The 11,114-nt window shown below is 35.5% G+C and overlaps 2 long non-coding RNA genes across 2 annotated transcripts; one reads left to right on the top strand and one right to left on the bottom strand.

Moving 5' to 3' along the window:
* The first annotated feature begins 2,043 nt into the window (after window positions 1–2,043).
* LOC134664858 (uncharacterized) lies at window positions 2,044–3,917 on the top strand. Its single transcript, XR_010098305.1, has 3 exons — window positions 2,044–2,398; window positions 2,496–2,728; window positions 3,648–3,917. It is a non-coding gene; the product is annotated as an uncharacterized LOC134664858 (long non-coding RNA).
* Window positions 3,684–5,803, bottom strand: LOC134664859 (uncharacterized). The gene is made up of 3 exons (XR_010098306.1): window positions 5,308–5,803; window positions 4,682–4,810; window positions 3,684–3,799 (listed from the first exon to the last, which is right to left on the bottom strand). It is a non-coding gene; the product is annotated as an uncharacterized LOC134664859 (long non-coding RNA).
* Between the last annotated feature and the right edge of the window lie 5,311 nt (window positions 5,804–11,114).

Raw genomic sequence — 11,114 nt, 5'->3', positions numbered from 1 at the left:
CATGTATAAGGCATTTTTTCGACATTATATGGCAGTATCGACATGTATATGCCACTATTTATTATTTTTGTTGCATTTATAAGACCCTGACCACATTTGTATAACACCTTCTCGACATCTGTATGGCACTATGTCGACATTTGTATGCCACAATCGACATTTATACGGTCAAAATAGCCGTATAAATGTCGCCATACAAATGTCGCGACATGTCGCCAATAATATTTTTTAGCGATATTTCCTACACAATACAACCGATTAACTTATTTATTTTACTATATATTTTAACACTATATTTGCAACTATAATTATGAAATAAACATTTTTATTCCAACTATGTACCAACGTATTAAGCGTCCATACAAATGTCATTGTAGTCGTACCAAAATATATCGAAAGAGATTTTTATCTGTTTTTAAATAAATTAAACTGTTTCCGGGTCTACATTTGATGTCAATCGATGCCCAACTAACCGCACTATTGCGTTATAAATTTAATCTAACCGTTATTCAATAGACAAAGAAGATTATAGGGGGTATATTTAAGTCATAACAAAATAGGTGCCGCGCGGGACAGCGATAAAAAGGCTTCCCTTGTTTTATTAAATAACGCATTAATTTATCAATATGATTAAATCAATTCTCTAGAAAATGCTCTTTATAGAAATACAAAGTTGTTTATAGTACGTTGCCTACATCTAAAGTTATGATTTTTTTTATTGCGCGATGCCGTCACTGGGACACGCGAAAAACGGCAAATTTCGCCGTTTTTGGAACTTCAAATGTGATTTTGTCAGGAACAAATAATATTTTAGGTACAGTTGTACATGATTTTTAAAGCTTATAATACACTGAATGAAAATATATACATACCCAGTCTTTTAGTCCTATGGACTTCGAGTTTTAGCCGTGGGACAGCAAAAAATGCCTATTTGAAAATTGACCATGGTAGTAGTAGTAGTAGTAAACTCTTTATTGTACAAAAATACGTATTAAAATTCATCTGTCGGATTGTCGGATCGTCCGTATCCCTCGTACTTCACCAAGAGCGCGGAGACAGCTAATGTCTGACTGTTTATTGGCCGACTTTTTGATGGATGCGCGCTGCGTGCTCTGAAACAGCACTTAAATGTGAGCAATGTGCAGTAAGTACTTTTATAATGATCTCTACATAGCCAACAAGAGTAAGTAAGTACCGTTAATGAAAAATAATGTCTTAAGATGGTCGAAGAATGTAAAATACCAACAATAAAATGAATGAAACCAACAGTGAAAGAATGAATATAGTTAAGCAGTAAAAGGTTAAATGCAAAAGTCCCTGTCTTTTATGCTGTGGGAACTCGAAAGGCCTTCACTGCTTGATAAATAATGTCTATTTCATGATTTTCGTGTGACAAGATGGCCTATCGCGAACATTAAAAATTGAAATTTCGATTATTTTTATGACATATAAGGCAAATAAGCAGATGAATCACCTCGTAGCTACGCTCTACGCCTTTTTCTTGAAGATCGTATCGGTCCGGAAATACTGCGGGCGACAGTTTATCCTACAGTTTAGCTGTGCGAGGCAGGAAGTTTCTTGAGATATGCTCTGTGCAGTTAGTACCGCCAACCATCTAAGTGGTAAAGATGGAAATAATTATTGTAATCTGCCTCTCTATCGCTCAAATATGGCCAGGCGTGGCTCACTCCACAATTTCGTCGCATCGCAACAAGTAGCTACAAGTACATCCGTCCCACACCAATTTTGGTGGCTAGCCTAGCCTAGCCACCTAGCGGTCATATCTGTCCTAATCGTAACAGACGCATTTTGTTATAGAGTGAACCTTCTATACCTAGTATATACTATTATTTATTCTGTGGTGTGTAGCTTTGGTGGTTGCCACGGAATATAAAACTAAAACTAACTACAATTAAAATAACTAAAACTAAAAATATTAAATACCTATCAAATTAAAGTTGTTAAATTTATGGTATTTTTTTATCAAATTATAGTTGTGAAGTATACAATAATTCCTACCTATTATTTTCAATTTGTTTACAGCCGTATTCATAAAAAATCCTTAAATGAGGAATGATCAGCTTATTAGCTAATCCGCTGTTTAGGCTTAATAAGCCGTTGATAAGAACCATGATTTATAAACGTTTATTAGGGGCTTCTTAACTAATAAGCAGATTAGACGCGTTATGTTGGCATCTTGGCGCATCATAGACTAAAATATGGCTGAACATTAAATTAAAAAAAAAGTTTGACAGCAGCACTAGCGGCCAATCGTAATATCATGAAGAAGTTGATTTACTATTTTGACTAATTTTCGGAATTATCTCTTATTAAAATAGCTTCTGTGCCACAAAAATAATTAAAGATTGCTGCATGGCCGGAAATTTTATAAAACTTGGTGAGTAACTACGTTTACAGACAAGTATCTTATACAGCAACAAGTAATAATATGAGTTCACTGCAATGTTGATATACCTATATCTTATTGCTTTTAGTTTCAATATTATGTGGAATGGAGTCGAAAGAAGTGGGGTTCTTTCAAACTAACCGAGAAGTGCATAATTAGCGAAGAGAAGAAGTCGAAGCCAGATACCGTACCAGACCCCACTCGCCTCCGCAAGAAGAACCATTGAATAATGGTTCATGAGTTCACACTAATTTATTCTGGTTGCGGCAGAAATTCACAACGGGTCAACAAAACGAAGTCCATTCAGACTCACTAAATCAGGTATGAACAATGTCCTATACTTTCTTGTTTACCTTACATACCTGCAGTGTTTAGAGTTAGACAAAGAAAAGTCTGCAGCGATTTTGATGATAACTCTAGGTACAGTTCAAATTTTGGGCATGACCATCTATTTATAATATATTATAGACATAGGTACGTAACATAAAATGTAGTATCTGAACATGTTAAGATTGACACTTGCATTGACGGCTTTGACATTATTTAAAGGTTATAACACTTATAAATTTGGTAAATTTATCCGTGCTTTGTGGAGCTTGGTGTATTTGTTTAAAATTATGCATAGGTACCTACCTATTATAGGTATTATATTTCTTAACCATACAATGGAACCAAATGATAATTATATGTACAAGTGATGTTTTATTGTAACAAGCCGTTGTGTCGCGAGTTTACTTCTTGTCATCGTGTCATTAGTAATAATTTTGTAATGGTATTTATTTTATGCATGGAACAATGCGATGGTTATTATACTCGATCACCTAGCCAACCTACTTACTACGAGGAAGGATGGTTCACAAATTAGGCAGTATTTAAATACCAGTGTACAGGTGTGTGTATAGATACTGTGTACCTGCTGATTAAAAATAAGATGTTTTCTGCGTACAGTTGGTTATAATTAAGTTGGCTAATCTATATCTCATCAGACAGTTTGGACATCTATTCCAGAGAGTTTGCAAGGTCAATGTACAATGATATCATATTATAGTACCTAATAGGTAATGAATAATAAATGAAGTCATATTGATCTCTGTCTATAGCTTAAAATGATACTTAGTTACCATAACTATATTGAATCATGTGACCCTAACTTAAGTACATCCATTATATCATAAGCTAAAAATTAAAGAAAATTGTTGAATACAAAAATACTTTTATTCAAATTATTGCATCTTTTCAGATCCTGAAAGTACCATCATTAGCCACTGTTATTGTTGAATAACTCCAGGCTTTGGAAGAAAAGCTGTGGCCTGTGAACAGCTGTGAATATTGGTCAGAGAAGTGTAACTGACTCCGTACACTGCAAGTCCCAGCAGGAAATCAGCAAGAAACCTAAAAGAAAAAAAACATCAAAATGAAAACCTAGCTTGATTTAGGTTGAAGTAATAAAATTGTTCTAATTTAATTGGTGTTTTATTTTACTAATTAAATATATTTTTTGACTTGTTAAGGTTTGTACAATTTTTATTAATGATGTACAGTCACCTGCAATAATATGTTACACAACAAAGGCCCATAAGAGCATTGCACATTTTTGCAGCCTTCGAAGAGTAACATATTATTGCAGGCGACTGTACCCATATTGAAATACTCAAAATTCCATTTTTCTAATTACAATGCAATAAAATCTTAAATGTATCTAGCAGTCTAATAGGGATGTTTCCTGTACTTAAAATAAATTATGTCACACCATACCATGTATAAAATAAAGCACCAGATTATTATTAGAAAATAAATTTTCATATAAATACCATAATAGCAAATCATTTTGAGAGTTCTAAAAAGGAAAGTAGGACCCTATTTTGCATATATTTATGATATTCATGTGTTTGCAATATTGTTCTGATGAAAGTGTACAATTTATATAAAGTAAAGTAGATATTCATAGGTAAGTTCATGCTATGTACCTAGTTCAAAGAAGTTCAAAAATAATATTGGTAATTAATGGTTCTTATGTAGAATAAAATTAAAAGGTATTTTTGAATACCAGACAATGACAAGGACAAGTTTAGTGCTGCCCATCTGATATTAAGCACTGCAGCCTACAGGCAACTAGCGGAGTTACAAATAGCCGACAGTGCATTTTTGGGAGCACTGGAAACCTTAGCGTCAAGAACAGGTAGGTATAGAATCCAACCTGGATGACCATACTGAATAATTAGTTGACATAAATGAAACTTTCATTCTATAAAGTTCAGCTTGCAATATTTTTACCTGGAGGCCAAATTGTTATGCTCAAAGCCAATATTGAGCAAACTGCCTATGCAATGACTGCATATACCCGTGACTTTTTCAGATTTTTCATCACTTTACCAGACTGACAAGAGTGCACACTTCTTTTACCTGTAAATAAGTTGATACTTTTAAGTAGTGCCTACTTACCTGTGATATTTTTTATTAAACACAGTCGGTTAAATATGTCTATAAAACAAGTTAACTTATGGTAAATATTATAATCTCATTAGGTATAATGGTTAGTTATTCAATTGCAAACTATGAACGAGATTGATGTACTCTTACAGGGTCTATAATATTATATAGGTAGGTATAATGTGCGCAAGAAATGCAATTAAATTTAAGTTTGCGAAATGCGAACACCCTGATCTTAAATTAAAAACAACGTTTCTGGCAAGTGGTAATAACGAATAACTAAAGGGTTTACGCACAAATATAAGTAAGTCCTCGCCGTGTCCGACGATGGCGACTCCTCCAAATATTTTTAATTAGGAACATGGAACGCTCTAATATTACTTGCCAAGCCAAACTTGGTTTCGAAAATGCGATTGTATGGCGAGCAATGAAGCTGGCCCGCATAGATTTAAGTGAATCTGGCGGTTTACCTATTTCTCCAAACGCCTAATAGCTGTGAGGGAGGAACTCGCTCCGTTTATGATGCATTTTTCCGACTACGCGATCATAGAATTCTGTTGCCTTCTTCGATATTTTGGTTAAACGAAAATCACCATACACAAAATCACATAAACAACTTATAAAAAGCGGGATATTTAGGTTTCGCGCCATTTTCGCACTATATCCAGGTATGTAATACGTAATTGCACATATTAAAGTTGTTTTCCATTCACATTTGGGATTTTAACCAAAACGTACTATTTGCTCTTGCTCTTGTCACTCTTGCCAAAATCAGCTGTTTCGTGACCGCCATCTTGTAAAATAGCAGATAATAAACAGATAAAGAAGGGTCCTCGGCTCCGTAACTTTCCGAGGATTTAATAAAGAGATGATCAACTGTTTAGCGCTAAAAAGTGTTTATGAATCACGTTTTGTGACATCCGGTTATCAGCAACTGATGATCAATGCTCTAACTGTTTATGAATACGGCTGTTAGTAGGTACTTATTACTTATGTGTTTGTTACGATAACTTTGAATATTTTATTACTACCATATAATTTAATTTAAAAATAATTTGTATAAAAACACCAATAAATTAAATCCCCTCGTATTTTAAAGGCTACAAATATAATGACCACCAAAAAATACTTCGGTACCCTAAATAAAAAAATCATGCTTACCAAAAAAAATTACTGAACACCAAAAAAATAAGACCTAAAATTACAAATGTACCACCATTTTAATTACGACTGCACTTCAAATTGTATTCGAATACCAAATATATTGAATGATTACCAAAAATCATTAATGATCACCAAATCTTGAAGACCAAATAAATGCGATATTTTCACCTAAATAAACCACTATGATACCAAAAAATTTATACATATTACCAAATAAAGTAAAATGATGCCAAAATTACTAGCCCCTCCCGCTCAACCCCCGTACCCCGCACCGCATAACTTAGGTAGGCATACTGAAATGCTACTAGAAAAGTATGTTAGGTTAGGTTTGTACTGCTATCAGTTAAGTGGGCTAGGTTAACACTGCGACCCTTACAGAAACGAATTGCTACTAGAAAAGTGGGTTAGGTTAGGTTTGAACTGCGACCCTTACAAAAAAGAAATGCTACTAGATAACTTTTAAGAAAAAAAAAACCGACTTCTATGGGGCCCGGTGAAAGATTATGGTAGATGGTGCACTATGTAGAAAAGGAGGTAAAACGAGTACTTTCTAGTAGCATTTCGTTTCCGTAAGGGTCGTAGTTCTAGCCTAACCTAACCCACTTCTCTGATAGCAGTTCGGTTCTGTGAGGATCGCAGTTCGAACCTAATCAAACCCACTTTTCTAGTAGCATTTCGTTTCTGAAAGACTCGCAGTTCTAACCAAACCTAACCCACTTTTGTTCGGTTCTGTGAGGATCGCAGTTCAAACCTAACCTAACCCACTTAACGGCGCATGCGGTGCGGTGTACGGGAGTTTGAGCGGGAGGGGTTTGGCATCATCATACCCACATTTTATGGTAGGTAATCATAGTGGTTTATTTAGTTTAGGTATCATAGTGGTTTTCCGGGTCAAGGTCCGGGTCTCTGAGTCAGAGTCCGGGTCCGAGTCCCGGTCCGAGTCCGGGTCCGAGTCCGGGTCCGAGTCCGGGTCCGAGTCCGGGTCCGAGTCCGGGTCCGAGTCCGGGTCCGAGTCCGGGTCCGAGTCCGGGTCCGAGTCCAGATCCGAGTCCGGGTCCGAGTCCGGGTCCGAGTCCGAGTCCGAGTCCGGGTCCGAACCGGATCCGGGTATGAGTCCGGATCCCAGTCCAAGTCAAAACCGAAATTCGAAATCACCAAACATGTACTATGCGTCGTTGAAGAGTTCTGTTCTGATCATCATCAGCAGTTCCACTTCATCAAATGCGACAGTTTTTAATGTAAATGCTTGATTTTATGATGAAAATACAAAAAATTCTATACGTATGCCTTTAAGATTTGAGGAGTTATCTCGATTCCTTATGGATCCCAACATCAGAACTCGAGCTTGACAGAAATGTGGCTTAAAAACTAAACTTGCTTAAACAAACATAACGAAGAGGACAAATCGCCAAACGTGAACTATGCGTCGTTGAAGAGTTCCGTTCTGATCATCATCAGCAGTTCCACTTCATCAAATGCGACAGTTTTTAATGAAAATGCTTGATTTTCTGATGAAAATACAAAAATCTCTATACGCATGCCTTTAAAATTTGAGGAGTTCCCTCGATTTCTCATGGATCCCATCATCAGAACTCGAGCTTGACAGAAATGTGGCTTAAAAACTAAACTTGCTTAACAAACATAACGAAGAGGACAAATCGCCAAACGTGAACTATGCGTCGTTGAAGAGTTCCGTTCTGATCATCATCAGCAGTTCCACTTCATCAAATGCGACAGTTTTTAATGAAAATGCTTGATTTTCTGATGTAAATACAAAAATCTCTATACGCATGCCTTTAAGATTTGAAGAGTTCCCTCGATTCCTCATGGATCCCATCATCAGAACTCGAGCTTGACAAAAATGTGGCTTAAAAACTTAACTTGCTTAACAAACATAACGAACTGGACAAATCGCCAAACGTGAACTATGCGTCGTTGAAGAGTTCCGTTCTGATCATCATCAGCAGTTCCACTTCATCATATGTCACTTTTTTGGATGTATATGCTTGATTTGTTGATAAAAACCCAAAAATCACTATATGTATGCCTTTAAGATTTGAGGAGTTCCCTCGATTCCTCATGAATCCCATCATCAGAACTGGGTTTTGACAAAAACGGGACCAATCTGTATGCATAAACATTCAATCAAAAAAAGAATTTTCAAAATCGGTCCAGTAATGACGGAGATATGGAGTAACAAACATAAAAAAAAAAAATAAATAAATAATAAAAAATAAAATAAAAAAAAACATACAACCGAATTGATAACCTCCTCCTTTGGGATTTGGAAGTCGGTTAAAAAGTGGGTTAGGTTAGGTTTGAACTGCGACCCTTACAGAAACGAAATGCTACTAGAAAAGTGGGTTAGGTTAGGTTTGAACTGTGACCCTTACAGAAACGAAATGCTACTAGAAAAGTGGGTTAGGTTAGGTTTGAACTCCGACCCACACAGAAACGAAATTCTACTAGAAAAGTGGGTTAGGTTAGGTTTGAACTGCGACCCTTCCAGATAAGAAATGCTACTAGAAAAGTGGGTTAGGTTAGGTTTGAACTGCGAACCTTACAGAAACGAAATGTTACTAGAAAAGTGGGTTAGGTTAGGTTTGAACTGCGAACCTTACAGAAACGAAATGTTACTAGAAAAGTGGGTTAAGTTAGGTTTGAACTGCAACCCATACAGAAACGAAATGCTACTAGAAAATTTTGCTTTGCTTTAATAGGATAGCAAGATTTAAAATTTTGGTTATAATTTTACATTAAAATGGAGTTCTAATTTTGGTGGTCATTTACTATTTTTGGGTTTACAATGACTATTTTGGTGTCATTTTATTTAATAGGATAGCACGATGTAAAAATTTGGTTATCAATTGACATTAAATTGGGGTTTGAAATTTGGTAATTATTTACAATTTGTGGGTTAATAATGATTAATTTGGTGTCATTTCCTTTAATAGGATAGTAAAATGTATTAAAATTGGTAATCATTTCACATTAAAATGGTGTTATAATTTTGGTGATCATTCATTATTTTAGGGTGGTAAAGTAGATTTTTTTGGTATTAAATTTTATTAAATCTGGTGATCAGTTAAATAGCAGCCTATTTTAAAAGATAATCAAGCAGTTTAAATAAATACGATTAAACGTTCAACATGAAAAGAATCCCTGCAAATTCTGATTTATAAGCCACGGTAATAATATACAGCTAATGATACGTAACTTTTTCATCCGCCTTGTTAGTTCTGTACAAACCGAACGACAATACTTAAAACGATTTAACAGAATTTATCGACATACATTCACAAAACCTACGTACTTTATGCTATAAACACAAACAAAAAACATTCCAGCCACGCCAAATTAAGCTTAACTCTCATTTTAACAAGAATCTTTTATAACGCATTTATATCTTTGTAATAATCCGCGTGCATACACACGACAAGTATAATCTTTCATCAGCCCAAACAAAAATAAACCATATCCCTTTCAACACAAGAGCGTTTTTATCTGTATTAACATCCGTGGTTACGCAAAAACATGACAAACGATCCACTGGATAGCCTATTATGTTCTAATGCCCCCATACATTATCTGCCTTAAAAGGCCAAGTCTGGTGTGATAAATTGCCATGTCTTTGTGTGCGCCTGCGTGGTGTCGAATGGTACCCGGCAGGTGATACCTTTTTTGCGACTTACATAATAGACCGCTGGTTGTAAATTAATTTCGGCGATGTGTCAAATATGTTGGTTCTCGGTAATTTTCTAAGTCCAATGGCGTTAAATGCGGTAGGTAAAATATTATAAGGCATAATGTGTGTCATTGCTGACATAGTTTAATTTAGTATTTCTCTTTGTTAAAATAGATTCGTGCCTACCTACCTATCAAACTAAAAACCTGTAATTACATTCAAAATACGCCTCCCAGTAAATATAGGGATTAACAAAAAGTAAAATAAAAATAGCTTTCATTTATTTGACTCAAATCCTACCTACAACAGTTACTCCTTAGTCAGCCATGTCAAAATATTTAAATGTAATGCAAAGCCGACAGGACTCACTAGTGACACTCGACACTAATCCTCTCTGGTAATATAAGAGCTGTATATTCTGTATAATAGTTCCCACCGAATATATGTTAATAAAAATTTACTTATTAGCATTATAATGATTTGGTTTGTAAGTAGGCACTGGTCGTAGATCAGTTCCAGTTATATTTAAATTTTAAATGTATGCTTTTGTTTATATGTAAACGAAAGTTCCGGAAGACGTGACGTGGGTTGGCACCCATCAACTAAAAAAGATCCTCGTCTGATCGTTCTTAAACATAAGCGAATTGGCAATCACATTACGAGTATGACAGTTTTGAATGATCCGCGGTTAGTTTCACTAGACTACACTGAGAGAAAAATCATCACCAGGAATTAAAAAACAGTTCTGTACTGGGGGAAAAAATGAAGTTTTAGTAATAATTATGGACGTTTCACTATTTCTGTAAATTTTATTTATTTCTACAAACAGCTCAGTAATCCCAAATATAATTTCAACAAACAGATAATAGAAATTGCAAGAACTAATAGAAATTGCAAAAGTTAATTTGTTCCCATTAGTTAACTCTCCTTGTCCCTGGATTAAGTTTATTTTTGTAATTCTAAGTGTATTTTTGTTGTACTTTTCTCTCAGTGTACAACAAGTAAAATAACAAAAAAACAAACAATACATAAGGTAATCACGGTCCATCTTCTTCTCTCTTCTTCTTTCCTCTGCCCTTATCCCACGTCAAGTGGGGTCGGCACAACATGTTTTTCTCTTCCAGTCTCCTCTGTCTTTCGCGTACTCAGCACTCACTTCTTTCTTTCTCACATCCTCTTTCACACAATCCATCCATCGTTTTTTGGGTCTACCATACCCTCTCCGTCCATCAACATTCATCCCTAACATTCTTTTGCCTATATGGCATTCATCCCTCCTCGTTACATGCCCATATTTACCACGCTAACCTAGTACTCCTCATTTTCTCCGTTACTTTCAAACTTCCTCTTATATACTCATTCTTAATCCGATCCATCTCAGCATTCTCATTTCCGCTGCGTGCACTCTTCTTTCATCCGCTTCTTTCG

Source organism: Cydia fagiglandana, chromosome 5 (genome assembly GCF_963556715.1).
Source record: "Cydia fagiglandana chromosome 5, ilCydFagi1.1, whole genome shotgun sequence".
In the NCBI taxonomy this organism is placed as follows: Eukaryota; Metazoa; Arthropoda; class Insecta; order Lepidoptera; family Tortricidae; genus Cydia; species Cydia fagiglandana.
The sequence above is the reverse complement of the archived record's forward strand: the minus strand, read 5'-3'. Positions and strand labels throughout refer to the sequence as shown.